Below are 15,852 nucleotides of genomic sequence, written 5' to 3'. Positions count from 1 at the left end.
AGCCTTTTTTGTAAACATTCCTTGATGTAAATTTCGGTATTTATAGAGCCCGTTGTAACAAATGAGTGGCTTCTTTTGCCGCAACTGCATATTGCTTGCCATACCAAGAACTTTCTGGGAAATTTTGTCTGCTTTTGGGTCCTAAACTTTTCTTCAACATTCCCTCGAGCATCAGCAACATAAAATTTTTGACCTGGAAGTTGCGAAAAATCTGCCAGAACATACGTTTCGTCATCCATTATGCAGCAAGAATATTTTTTTATAAAACTTGACTTCAATTTCCGTGCTCTGTTTTTGGCCTCTAAATTTTTAGTAGCGTTCCTGTCAGGAACTTTTTGAGCCTTGTATGTTTTTAAACCTGCATTAGCTTTAACTTTTCGTACCAAATAGTCCGAGCACTGAGCTAACCGGGCTGCTTTCCTACCGGATGTGTTGGGAGCTCTTTTGAAAATGCGTTCTATTTTTTTGGCTTTAGAAACATCATGTGGACCATTCCTTCTACCTGAACCAGGTTTTCTATCAACTGACAAGTTCTCCCGGTACTGTTTAATAACATTGGAAACAGTTTGACGGCAGACCTTTGTATGCTTGGCCAACTTTTTGTAAGACCAAGTTGGGTTTTGTTGAAAATATTTAATAATTTCAGTACGCACTTTTTTCTGGTCACTCATTTTAATCAGATTAACAAAAAAATTAATATAATTGACATTACACATAATAACTGACATGTTTTTCAAAGGTAACTTGATCAAAAAAAAATTCAAATAATACTTGGGTTAAAAAATGTAATGAAAAACGTGTGTTAAGAATTTTTCGATCTCACTCCTTAATATACAAATTATCTGGGGCTACTAAAAGTAAATATTTGTGAAGAAATTTTGCCAAAAATGGGGCCGATATTGCAATAGATGCCAGTTACCAAGCTTCTTCGGAAATTGATTTCAAGCGATGTTAAAAAAATGCTCTAGCTCCAAGAATACTTACATATGTGCAATTCTACGAGAATCGCTACCACGACGTACGATATTAAATTTTATTTATTATAAAATTATCCAAAGATTGTTTTTATTTAAATATGACGGATTGTAAAGCAAAAATATTTAGTTTAGTTCAAGATATCACGATTCAAATATTTTCGCATATTTCTACATGTACCTCAAAATGACTTCCGTTTTATGTCACGTACAATATACCCTTATTTCGCTCAATATTTTAGACAACAATATTTCGAAAGAACTTTTTATTATTTTAAAATATAGTACCCTCTGAATGGAACATAAAGACCAAATTATTTTTCAGATACTCTTATTTTTGCAAAATCTATTCCACCCTATAGGCGTACAAATGTCACGTACGATGATATGGAATTGCCCATTGTATCTCTCGTGATAACCTTGATAAACATAATGCATATAATGTAGTGTTTTAGGTAGAAACATTGTTTGTGTTTTATATATGTATATAGATAGATATAGATTTAAAAATGCAATACATATCTCCTGATTGTGACCTGATGTCTTAAAACGGACAATATCTACCATTGTATCTACGATCCAAAACTAAGTTTGGGTGTATTGGCGTTTTTGATGTGCCAATTTCACATACTTACAGTGTAATTAATATTTTTTAATTTAACGAAAACTTTAATTACCACCTACCAATTTAATTGCTTTTCCTATTGCACTTGTAATCTTTAAAACATTTTTCTAACTATTAATATTTTAAATATGTAAATATCCTTCACTTCCAAATGTTTTCAATTAATTTTCAATTTTAAACAATGTCACTCATACGTCCAGTACAAGTTTATATGCAAAAGAAATAAATACACAAACATCTACTGCAATTCCATTAACCTTTGAATATTGTTCGTCTATAAATGATGGCAGTCTTTGTACAGGATTAAAGTAAATGTGAATGTTTATAAAAAAGAGAAAATGGAAAGAAACTTTGATTTTCAAAATCAGCACATGTTATTTTTGGTCGTTGAACAAATCTCGACTTTTTTACTTTTAATTAAATAAAAAGAAGTTAAATGGGTTTCTGATGAACGAGAATCGCTACCACGACTGAAAATAAAAACCGGTTAAGCGGGTTATATTATTTTTATTTGTGGACGCTTATAAGAAATATGTTAGGAATTGTGTACTAAATCGTTGGAAATTTAACATTTTTGATTCTTAAGGCTCGATCTTTTATATCTATTATTTTATATCTTTTACGAAATATTGTCAAATGCTATAATTTTCTAATAATTATATTATATTTCATTAAAACCGTTACAAAAACCGGTTTCTCAAAAAACCGAAAAGTTAAAGAAAATCGAAACCGGTCGAGTTTACAAAGATGAAAAAACCGGTTTTCGGTTTTGGATACTCTTATCATGAACAAAAAAGTTGTAAACTAGTGTAATTTTTATTTTTTGAACAGAAAATAAAAATAAAAAAATAAATTTTATTTTTGAACAAAATTTTTTAAGGAAAAAATTTTATTTGAAAAAATAATTATTAAAATACAGTGCCGAATTTAAGTATTGGCACAGGATGCTCATTGTACTTTAAGGACTATTTAAAGGCCGTTTTGTAGAGATTTTTAATAAAAAAAATATATTTACCAGATAGACTGATGAATTTCCTACAAAATATAAACAACTTCATTTCAACAATTTAATACCACTATTTATTAATAACAAAACTACATAAAAATACTTAATTTCAATGAACAAAATTATTGGCACACTTCATTAAAAGCTAAAAAAACATTTCATTTAGGAAGCAATATAGTAAAATTTAATATATAGTTGCAAGTGATTTTTGCTTTATAAATGCCTCGAGTAGCTTAGGCATGAGTCCACCAATATGTTTGTGATATCTGACCCAATACTTTGCCATTCTTCAACTAATGCCTTTTTCACTCGCTTATCTAGCTCTTCCCACAGATGCTCCATTGAGTTGTGATCCGGAGATTGTGGAGGGTGTGGTAGGACATGCGAAATATTGTATGAAAGCCACATATGTCCAGTATAGGCCGAATGTTTGGGATCATTGTCATGTTGAAAAGTGAAAGAAAATGGTAAATTTAACTTTTCTGCACTTTTCCTGAGGTGTATTCGTATATTTCACTTTGTCCATTATTTCGTCAATGAACACCAGCTCTCGAACCCCTGAAGCGGACATACAACCCCACACAATTACCTCTTCAACACCATGTTTTACTATTGAAGCAATATTTTGTTTTTCCAGCTCTTTATTGGTTTTTTTCTATACCGTTTGACGGCCATCAAAGCGAAAAATATTAAATTTGTTTGCATCAGAGAATAACACTTGGTGCTAAAAATCATGTGGCTTACGTAAATTCGTAAACGGCATATTCTACGCTTCTTTTGGTTCACAGATGAAATAAATGGTTTACGCCTAGCAATATGACAACTATAGTTTGTCTTCTATTGCTGCGTGAACTTCATTCCCAAACTCTTCTTTAATCTCTGCAGCAACCTGTGCTGAAGATATTTTTGGGCATAACTTGACCTTTTTGATTATATGGCTGTATTTACGCTCACTTAAGAATCTAGGACGACCTGTATGTTTAGCACTTTCAAGTGTTGATGTTGCCTTAAAACGTTGCACAAATTGTAAAACGGCTTCTTTCCATAATCTCTACAAACTCAGCATACGATTTTCCTTGATTGTGCAAGTGAAGGATGATTTTGCGCTCAGATTCTGTTGTTTCCTTTTTTTGTTAGCCATTTTCAGCAAAATTGATAATTATTGTGCTCATTTTTTACAAATTGACATTAACAGTTTTAGAAACGAAAACTGTTAAATAAAAGAAGATAAAATCGCATTTTCAAAGAAAAAAAGTGGATAGATCGATAAAATTTGAAGAATCTGGTTAAGTGTGCCAATAGTTTTGTTCAACGGAATTGTGGAATTTTTCGTCTTTTTATTATTTTTAAATAATATTGTAAAATTGTTGAAATGAAGTTGGTGGTATTTTGTAGGAAATTCATCAATTTATCTGATAAATATATATTTTTATTAAAAATGTCAACAATATGGCCTTTAAATCTTTATTCTTTAATCATTTGGCCCATAAGGGCTTTGATTATAAATATAAATAAAATAAAAAAAATAAAAATAAATAAAAAATCGACCTTAAAGTACAATGAGCATCCTGTGCCAATACTTAAGTTCGGCACTGTATATGTATCTCTGGAATATGTATGTACATTAGGGCGGGTCAATTTTTTTAACGAAAAATCGTATAGCAGAAACGCATTCTACGGAAGCAGAAACGCTTTCAATACATATTTTATTTTTTAATAGTTTTTTATTGGATACAAAACGGAATGTGCAAGATAGGATTTGATTTTAGACCTATGGTTTCTTGAGGAAACTTTCTTAGAATCTTCCGTAGATTGCGTTTAAGCTATACGATTTTTTACTTTTTGATCCTCCATACAAATCGACCCGGCATAATGTACATTCATACATATGAAAATAAAAAAAGAAAATATTTAAGCGATTTACGTCCGTTATATACTGAAATAAAAAATTTAATTTACAAAAAATAAAGCTAGATAAAAACAAGTAAGAGAGCTATATTCGCCTGTACCGAATCTTATATACCCTTCACCAAATTATACATAGAATATTGTTTTTTAAATATTTTTATTTAAACAAAATTAAAATTTTTTAAAATTTTTTTTTTCCAAATTGTTTAAAGTTTTTTCCAAATTTTTTTGGGAAAAATAATTTATGACAAAAAAAAAATTGATTGATGAAAAAAATTCGGTTTAAAAAATATTTATCCAGATTTTGACCCATTGTAGGTCCAACTTACTATAGCCTTATATACATCGTTGCAATGGACTTTGAAATATCTATCATTAGATATCCATATTGTCTATATTAATGACTAAGTAATCCAGATATAGATCAAAAATAGGGATAATATCGAGGTTGTCCCGGTTTCAACCGAGCCGGAAGAATTCCCGACATATTGATGTATTAATCATGTATTTAAATTATTTGGGGGCTACGGAAAGTTGATTTCAACATACAGACAGACAGACGGACATGGCTATATCGACTTCGCTATCTATAACGATCCAGAATATATATACTTTGTGGGGTCGCAAATGAAAAATGTAGAAATTACAAACGGAATGATAAAATTATATACATATACCCTTGCCACTCGAAGGGTATAATAAGATACATGTTTATTATGTTGCACAGTGGATTTATTTGTAAAATAATGTCTGCTATTTGGCCCACTGTGTAAACTGCAAGTATTTAGTATACACGTGCAAATATGAGAAAACATATACATACATACATATATAAATATGTATGTGTGTATGTTTACAAAACAGTACAATCGTGAACACTAAAGGCAAGTTTGTTATTGTAGTATTATTATACTCGTATTTCTCATAGAAAGCCGTTATTTATCAATATTTCATTTCTTTTTGAATGGCTGAGTGAGAGAAAGAGAGAGGGTGTAAGTATATTACATACTACATACAAACAATTAGTAGTAAATAATCCACGCAAATTATAATAATAAACTGTATAGACCAAATGGACACGCATTAACTTGTACTTTATTCTTTATTCGACATCACTAACAAACACCAACTAACTACAATATATCCCAATTGACCAATTATTCAATAGATTTTAAACGGCTATTAAGGGTCAGCCAGTGCAAATCCTTAACGTCGATTTCAAATAAGTCGCTCATTTTCTCGTTGCCACAGTAACAATGAACAATTCTCTTATAACATTTAAGAGAAAACTAGGCTTGTGAGTCTGCTGGAGTGTAGATATATGCATTTTGTACAAGTATTTGGTATTATCTATTTTGAGAATAAAATTTAACAAAAAAACTTGAAATTTCATGATTTAGTGATTTTTCATCACGATATTTTAATAACATTTTCAACAAATTTGATTTGGCTCCACTATGCGTATGAGTAATATTTATTGAATTACGTTAACAAATTAAATATTACTCATACGCACTTAAGTTAAAACAGAATTCTTTTATATTGTGTGAAAAAAAGCAAAATATGTACATATACACAGAAAAATGAAATTCATAATTGGAATGAATTTTGTAATAAATATTATTAATCGAACATGACTTTTTTTTCCCAAACTTTTTTCATTCAGAATAAGAAAATGTTCATAAATATTATTAATTTGTACATGACGCAAATTTTAGATTTTTTTACATAAATTTAATAATATTTTATAATAAATTGCATTATATTGCATTGTGTAATGAATTAGTTAAAAAATGTTTGCATAATAGCCATATATTGGCCAATATTTTAAGATGAATCAACAATATCTGAAATTTTAATAATTAAACATGATAAAACTTTCATAAACATTCACAGTCTTATGCAAAAAAAACCTTATTGTAGATTTAAAACACAATTTTGTTAACAAACACTTTAAAACCCATTTATAAAAGTATTGTATCCAAAAACGTTTGTTAAAGGCACTGATTTTTGTTTAAGCTGGCAATGCTTCTCATTTATTTACCCTTTCTCGTTGTTAGTGTTGCTTTCAATTAGGATAAAATATTCGTTAATTTTCTTTTTTTCATTGATTGTTTTTAGTAATAATACATTTTTGAAGAAACAACTAATTTTTAGAGAAAGAATGTATATCTGATTCTAGTAAATTTATATTAAGCTAAAATATATTAATGTACAAACTTTTGTATATAGTTTATTTCAATTATTATTAAAAGTATTCGAATGACGAATATTCTGTGATAAAATAAACATCACTGTTTCATAATTTATTTTTATTGACATTTTGTTAAATTTTAACAAAATTTAATGAATTTCTATGTGGAAACACACAATTATAATTCCGGAGTGGGTATATTAGATTGTGTGGACCTTCTTCCACAATGTTTACACATTTTATTACTATATAGCGTTGCAGGTTAAAAGTAAATGACAAAAATGCCAATCAAATCACTTGTGAACCTCATGTAGTTCACTGCCGGAGGAATATCAAACCAAATCATATACTATTAAAATGGAACTTATTCGCCAGCGGTTTGGAAATTGTGTTTAGCAATGTCAATAGTATCGTCTATTATTCCAAATTTATCTTTAAAATCCTCTTTTTTAAGATAAAAAGTAAAAAGAATTCCTTAAAATAGGTTTAAAGTAGGGTTGAACCAAGGTCTATTAATAAGGTCTGTGCAACTAATCAGCTGATAATTTTTTGCCCCTTTGTGTTTACATACTGTGATTGTCAAAATTTGTTTACATTTTTTTTAATTTGTATATTTTTGTGTGTCGTGACATTTTTTTTTAAGTCTAAATTTCTATTAAATCTAATCAAAAACGTTAAAAAAGTAATAAAAATGCGCTATTGATACAGCCGTTTACGCTATTGATACAGCAGATCTTGATTTTTCATTTTGTAGATTTATAACTCAATTTTTTTGTTCTTCAACTCCTCTTCACACATTTCTCAAATCTTTTTCGGCCGCACGTTTTTCATTTCTATAGCTCAGCCGCATCACAATTTAAAGACTTACACATTTTCACCGCACTTGTGAACAACTGCAAGATGCCTTTTTCATGTTTAATAGTTCTTGAATTTGATATATTTAAAAAAAGTTGAAAATATAATTATATTATTTATGTTTTTTTTCGTTGTAGTCAGCAGTTTTTGACAATTTCAGTATAGTTTTATACAAAAAAATGCCTGTTTTTGTTTTTGAATTGTTGTAGAGTTGCACAGACCTTATTAATAGACCTTGGGTTGAACCATTATTAAATTTCATATATTTAACAATGGTTTACTACAGGTGTTTTAAGATAATTTTAGTTTTTGGATATACATACTTTTATCGAATTTAGCTTAACAACGGTTAGTAAGCATGTTGTAAGTTTTTTTGCATAAGACTGTTAAACATAAAAAATTTCCTGTTAAAAAATAGTGTAAATTTCGCGCATATTTTCTCATTTTGAAGCTGAAAAACATAAAAAAATAAAAAAATTTCCAAAGAAATTTTCAAACATTTTTGAACAACATAAAAATATAAAAAAAATTTAAATTATATTTTCCAAGCCTTCTAAATTTTGTTTGAAAACATAAAATATGAAAAAATTCATATTATTTAAGAAAGTATCAAGGTGTATTCAATAAGGTAAAGTTACGAGCACAGCTGATTTTTGTTTGTTTATTTCAGTTGTGTTTGAAAGTGTCAAAAAGTTGTTTACTATTTGTTGTTGACATTCGAAATATTTAAAATGAAAATAATAAAAATCTGAAAATTATTTAAATAAATTTGTTCAAGCAAACAAAAAACATAATATCTGCAAAAACAAAATAAGCAATATTGGAAATTGATTGGTGAAAATGCATCACATTTATAGCTTTTGCTGAATTTTAATACCAAACTCCTTAGAAGAATTTGGTTGTGTATTTTGGACGTGGTTTTGTATTTAGGACAGACAGACGGCCATATGTACATAAATGGATAGTTTGATAGTTCCGCTGGAATCACCTAGCTTTCTATCCCCGCTGGTCGTTTTTAATATTAAATCTTCAAAAAAAAACAAACAGTGCAAACCATAGAGAATAGACATATAGCGGAAACTCTCCTGTCAAAGACCTAACTCAGTTGTCAGAAACCTAAGTGGTGATAATGTATTTGTAGAAAAAACTATGTGAAAACAAAAACAACACTCGTATGTGTGATTATTTTGAGTAATATTTATGTTTGAGTTTTTTTCTAGTTTCCGCTCTGGTGCAAACTACAAATAATTAATTTTTTATTTGTTTGTTTTTAATATTTTTCATATAAAAACTTGTAATTTATTATTTTTTAATTGTTTGTTTTTTATATTTTTTGATATTTTCAATCTCTTGACAAATAACAAATATTGTCTTTGTTGTATTTGTAGCCGAGACGCTCTCACCTGATTAATACGCCTTGGAAAGTATTAATTAGTGGTATTCACAATGTAGGGTACTTTCTCTAGCAAAGTAGCAAAAGAGAAGTTTAGCAAAAACCAAAAACAAAATACATTAGAACTACTTTTTTACTTTTTTACTTCTTTACACTTTTGCTTTCTAAGTTATTTGAGGTAATTTTGTATTTGATATTTCATGACATTGTATTTTTGTTTTGGAAATAAATTCAATATTAATTCGAAATAAATTTTATAGAAAAAAATATAATACAAAATAATGTAGACAAATCCGAAGAAATAAATCGAAAAGTGCATTACAAATGCAATTTATGGTTCGAGAATAAAATTTATCGACAGCAAATTTTAAAGGTACGTTCACAATGTGTAAAATTTTGTGTCACTAAATTGCTCTTTTGCGCTTTTACCAGACCAAGAGCTCTACATCATGAATACCGGTAATGAAATCAAATCATAATATTTATGTTGAAACTTTTTTCTGTGTAGGAATTTTAAATATTTTGTTTTTCTTCGTAAAATAATCTAGAGTACTTACGTAAAATATGTTTTTTTAAATTTTTTTACTAAGTAAATGGCTTCTAAAAAAATGTGTACTTAATAAAAAGTACAACACTAGTATAAAACGAAAAAAGAAAATTATTTAATTTCAATGTGTAATTTGTTTATATATTAGATCAGGATTAAAAACAGTCTTTTAAAATATTATCGTTAAAAAAAACTCAAAAAAACATACTTTTTAATTTTGTTTTTAACAAAACGTACTTTTTTTTCTTTATTTTTTAACAAAAGGTTCTTTTTCCGATATTAAAATGGTTTTATACATTTAATTATGGCAGTTAGATGTATCCATTGATAACTAAGAAACTGGTTACCATTTTCAGGTTCATGCAGTTTTTTAAGGGGCCGAAATAAATAAAACTCATTTTCCCAAAAATTTGAAATGTGCGAAAAAGTACCTTTTGTTCTGCGGCTCCTCATTTTACAACTGCTACTCTCGGTTTGCTAAGAAATGTGTTTTAAGTATTTAAAAGTCCTGCATTTGCTAATTAAAAACAATAATGGTTACCTAACAACCTACTTGTAAGGCTTTTAACTGACAAATTTGATATGCTATTGTCATTGCGAGGTGGAAATTTTAAATGACTAGTGAATGGTGATTATTCGACGATCGTAAAAAAAGTGTCAATAAATTTGGATCTTCTAAAATACTGGTCCGATTGAAAAATTGTGTATGAAAGAATCGTAGACAAATTTCTTTAAGCTTATATTATTACTAGTTTATTACGATCGATCACACAATGCAAAATATTTGATTACTTTTTAAAAAAATTCTGTCATACTTTTCTTTTTATACATTGGACTGACTGCTTTGTTGAACTATTGGAGAACAATAATATAGTGACAACCAGCAAAATTGTACAACAGAAAAGTAACTAGTAACAATGATCATTGTAATTTCGATATGAATATCTGCCAAAGTAATCGCATAGCTAGGGTGTAGTTAGGAATGGCTACCTTTAAAGTCACAGTGAGGTTAACGTTGATTGTTTATTTACAACAAACAGTTGTTGTTGTTGTTTTAGTAATTATGTTTGTTTTTTTTTTTTTTTGCAGAGGAAGTGAGAAAAAACGACCTAAAGTAGTTTATAAGCATTCTCAATTTCACCGTTATTTATTTTACTCAAATTGTAAGTATCTAACTGTAAGTGTGTTTGTGTGTGTATATGTTTGTTTGTTTTTATTTTCTTTATGTTTCACATTTAGCGCCAAAAACAACATTAAACTTTACTTTGGAAACCTCAATATTTCAACTGTTACACAGTAGAGCAAAGAGCAAAAGTAAAGAAAATTGAAAAAAAACAAACAAATCATTGATGTTGATGAAGTCATAGATTGCGTGTTAATATGCCGTCATGAATTTTCCAAGGAGTTGTTGTTTTTATTGTTTATATACTCTCTTTCTCTTTACTTGCTTGTAACATTTAAATTCATTTGCAAATTCATGGTTTTCCAAAGCTCTGGCCTCTAACCCCCTTTAAAACAACCATTAAGTGGGTTGTTGTAGGCAAATATAAGACATTTTAGCACTTTTTTTCCTTTTTTACTTTCTTGCCTAAATGTATTGTTGGTCAATACTGGACTGGAAATTATTATATATACATGTTGTTAAATGTACAGGTAGGGGTATGATACCTATAATGTTGTTGTTCTTGTTGCTTTTGCTTAAATGTAGTTTAATGTATGAATCCACCATAATCATTATTGTGCCTAAATTGTTGGAATTCTTATTTAATCCATTTACATACACACAATATTTTCGCTAATTTTTTCTTTTTTGGTCAACTATGTTTTGGCTAATTTTTTGGTTTTTGCATGCAATCAATAATTGTATAATTTATTTTAATAGAGTTTTTGAATATGTATTGTACTAAAATGTTTAATATTTATTGAGAAGGATTTAAAAAAATATAAACAGAAAAAGAAAAATTAAACATAATTTTAAGATTAATAAATGTTATTGCTATTTGGCCAAATAATCAATTTCATTTAATTCTCAAAATGCAATTTTGCTGAATTGAAGTTGAAAATAAGTGTAATTTCACCCTTGAGTTAAGTATCAACTGAAATATAATATCAATTACACAGAAAACCTATGGGTATAGAAATAATTCTGCAATGGGAGCCAAATCAAGGGGGGGGGGGTAGTATTCTCTCTCAGATCTCAAAATCAGAAAAAAAACTTAAGTGTTTAAATTTTTGTTGTTAGAAGGAAATAATAACATTTACCGTAAAAACCTAAAATTTCCCAGCTCTTAACTAAAAGGGCAACACTACTCCTGTGAACAGACATCTGTCAGTTGAATCCTGACAAAATTTGAACAAGCTGCGTCATTTAGTTTGCGTTTGACAACCATTGTTAACAGATTACCTTGTGACTTGAGGAGAAAATGGAAAAAAGTGAATTTCGTCTGCTCATTTAGCATAATTTTTTGCGGAAAATAACCATCATTCAAATAAAGGCTAAGCTTGACAAATGCTATGGGATCTCCGCAACATCAGTTTCAATGGTAAACAAGTGGTTTACTGAATTCCGTTGTGGCCGTACAAGCACGGAAGATCCCGAACGTTCTGGACGTCCAGTTGAGGTCTCTACACCCGAAACAATTACAAATAAATCACGATATGGTATTGGCCGAGGTTGAAAGTGCGAGAGATTGTGGAAGCCATAGGCATCTCACATGGCTGACGCGCAAAAGGGTACACACGACTGCAGATTCCATGGCTAAAATCCAAGAATTAGTTTGTTTGTAAAATTACATAAAATGCGTAAATTTACGCTCAACATTTGTCAACAAAAATACATGCAGAACTGTTATAAGAGAAATGACGAAAATGTCTTACGTAACCATTAACATTGATGAAATCAGGGACGGGTAAATATAAAGATTATGGCGTTAAATAAGTATTAATCCCACGACATCAACTCTTTCCTCCCGGTAGATGTAAAGGTTTGTAACAAACGTTTGCCGTCTCATCCTCTGACGACGAGTCAAGTTCCAAGTTTCGAAAAGTCTAAGGAACTAAAGAGGTATTTTTGGTAAAATTCAGCCGGCGCACGGTGGCTCACATCTCAATTTCATAGGCCAAAAGTCCAACTTTTTGTTAAATCCGATTTCAAAAATGATAATGCCATTCAATAGTAAACACGTTGAAACTAAGGTAGCCAAAAAATTAGATAAAAATATTGTCAATTGTGTGCGTGTTTTTCTCAGTACTATATTTTAGCCAAATTTGAATTTCAGTGGAGTAAAAGTGCTTAGGGTCAAAAGGGGTTAAACAAATAAAAACAAACCAGGACCTGTTGACCTGTTTTGACCTGTTTGTTGAACACTTTTTTCATTTGAATGAAATTACTCCCAAATTTTTGTTCTATTTTTATTTTATTTGTTCATATGACTGGCGCAAAGTACAACTCGCAATTTTGAGGATATTGCGATAAAATTTGGTACATAAGTCTATTGAAAATTACTGAAATCGGTCCACTATTTCACATAGCACCCATACAAATGTTCTCCCGAAGTTATACTTTATCGGTCGTAAATGGTTAATTTATACATGTATCTACACAAATTTTGCTCCAAATAAGTTTTATATAAACTGAATTAATGTCACCTAATTTTATGATGATCGGTCCATTATTAGTTATAGCTCCCATATAAGACCCGCTTCCGAAAATCACTTTAACGAGCATAAATCTCTTAAAAATGTTGGTATAAACCCAAAATTCAATATAAATAACTTCCATATAGACGTAAATCACACGACCTAATTTCATGGCGATAGGTCCATAATTAGTCATAGCTCCCATATAAGACCCGCTTCCGAAAATCATTCACGAAAATAAATTATAGTGTAGGGTATTATATAGTCGAGCTTGGCCGAACATACTTCCTTACTTGTTTTTATCAGCTGATAACTTTTTTAATAAGTATAGCTGATTCAAAAAACAAAAAATTTGCATTTTCATACTAAATGCTATAAAAAATTAAAAGTTCAACTTTAACCTTAAATTGCGTAACAACTGTTGAACCGATTTTAATGAAATTAAAACTGAAGAAAAATTCAAGAAGTTATCTGTCAACCAAAAAAAAAAAATTCTAAAATATCTCTATCGGTTCAAAAGTTACAGAGTTTTGGCCGATGAAAAACGAAAATGAGCCACTGTGCGGCGTTCCTCACATTGAATTTCTATGTTGTCTATTTCTGTGTCACTCACAGAGGAGTTAGACAGAATGGGATCTGCTTTGAATATATCCAATTCCGCTGCATAGCCCAAATAAGTACATAAAGTAATCTAATAAACAAAATTTACTTTTAATATGTTACTTTAGCTTATTATTAAAATCTTCACTATCTTTTACAAAAAATCAAGGGCTATTTAAAAGTCCTCTTAAATATAAAATAGCATGAGCTGCATTCAAAATGCAATAATATATTTGAATGGCATTTAATTTATCTAATTTCATTGAACTTTAAAAAATTCTAACAAGAAAGATTAGAAAAATTCAAGGACGTCCTTTGCAAGGTGGAAAAAATTCCATTAGAAAGTATTTAAAAATCCACGTGAAACTGCACTTGAAATAAGAAAACAGCGAAATAAATTATAAAATGCTAGTTTTGAACGCAGCAAAATGTGAAGGAATGAAATCGTTAAAGAAAAGTATTGAATAACACCACTGATTTTATCATTCTGTCACCTAACGTAGCGAAATATAAATGTGTCATTATAAAATTCTATATGTGCAATTCCACGAGAATCGCTACCACGACTGAAAAAACAAAATCCTTTGAAACTTTTTTTCAAGATGATTTGAATAAACGTAAATAATAAAATATTACTATGTGAAAGTATTTAGATCATATTACAACATTTTAAAGACAAAAATAATAGTTTAAACTGATTATATTTAATTTTTTAATGTTTTAGGTATGTTTTAGGCTAAAATTGAGGCGAAAACTAGGCTCCCAATTAGCTTGTAGTATGAAATGAATTTGACTCTGATTGTTTTTTTGCTTTGTCAAATTGTTTATTAAAACCGATTGCATATTTTCTATTAATTTTTTTAGTTTTTGTCTACATATATTTACAGAATATATATTGTTTTATTATAAGAAAAAAATCTGTCACGTACGATATGTCACGTACGATATTAAATTTTATTTATTAGAAAATCATCCAAAGATTGTTTTTATTTAAATTTGACGGATTGTAAAGGAAAACTATTTCGTTTAGTGTAAGAAATTAAAAGAAAACATAACGCCTCTCACGATTCGAATATTTTCGCATATTTCTACATGTACCTCAAAATAAGTTCCGTTTTATGTCACGTACAATATACCATTATTTGGCTCAATATTTTGGACAACAATGTTTCGAAAGAACTTTTTATTATTTTAAAATATAGTACCCTCTGAATGGAATATAAAGACCAAATTATTTTTCAGATACTCTTATTTTTGCAAAATCTATTACACTCTATAGGCGTACAAATGTCACGTACGATGACATGGAATTGCCCATATGTATCAAAACAATAATAAGCAGATGAAATAAGAAGCGAGAGAAAAAGCTTGATCGTAGTAGAATAACTTTGACTTGCTGCTTTTTTAGTGGAAGTTAGATCATGAGCTAAATATAATATATGAAAGGAAATATTCTTGGATCTGAAAAACTACTCAGCACTCTACACTTAACCTTTTACATTAAAGATAATGTCACCAATGTAAAAGGAATTAAAGAAAATTGTGTTCCTTTAAAGCTCTCACCTTTTTAATAACACTGAAAAATTCGACATTAAAACAAATCTACAAGCTAATATGAAACAAGTTTCTCAAAATATTTCGTGATTTTAAACATGGCATAAACTAGTAAATTTCGTCCTTTTTTTCCATTGTGGATGTCGTTTTAAAAGCTCATCACAAGTGCAAGGAAGTAATTAGTCCTCAATATAAAACATACACGATGTATAACGATACATATGAATATAAAATTTACTTACATCTTGCAGAAATACAAAAAATTTCTCAAAGTACAACATCAAATAATTGCACGAAACAGGAAAATATCCAACAGTTTGGTATGAGCACAATTACAATTACAATACATTCATTACATACTTAAATATTGGTTTAAGTATAAAAAAATATACCAACAAAAAGTAGTTGTTGCTGATTTTTTTTTTTTTGAAAGTCCTTACAAAGATGTTGTTGGCACGTGGGGAAAACGTACAAATACAGCTCGTTTAAAAATGTTGAAAATATTTGTAACACAAAAAAAAAAATCATTTAATTACAGTTCATGTTTAAATATTATA

This window comes from Calliphora vicina, chromosome 1 (assembly GCF_958450345.1).
Source record: "Calliphora vicina chromosome 1, idCalVici1.1, whole genome shotgun sequence".
In the NCBI taxonomy this organism is placed as follows: Eukaryota; Metazoa; Arthropoda; class Insecta; order Diptera; family Calliphoridae; genus Calliphora; species Calliphora vicina.
This window is presented reverse-complemented; position numbering follows the sequence as displayed.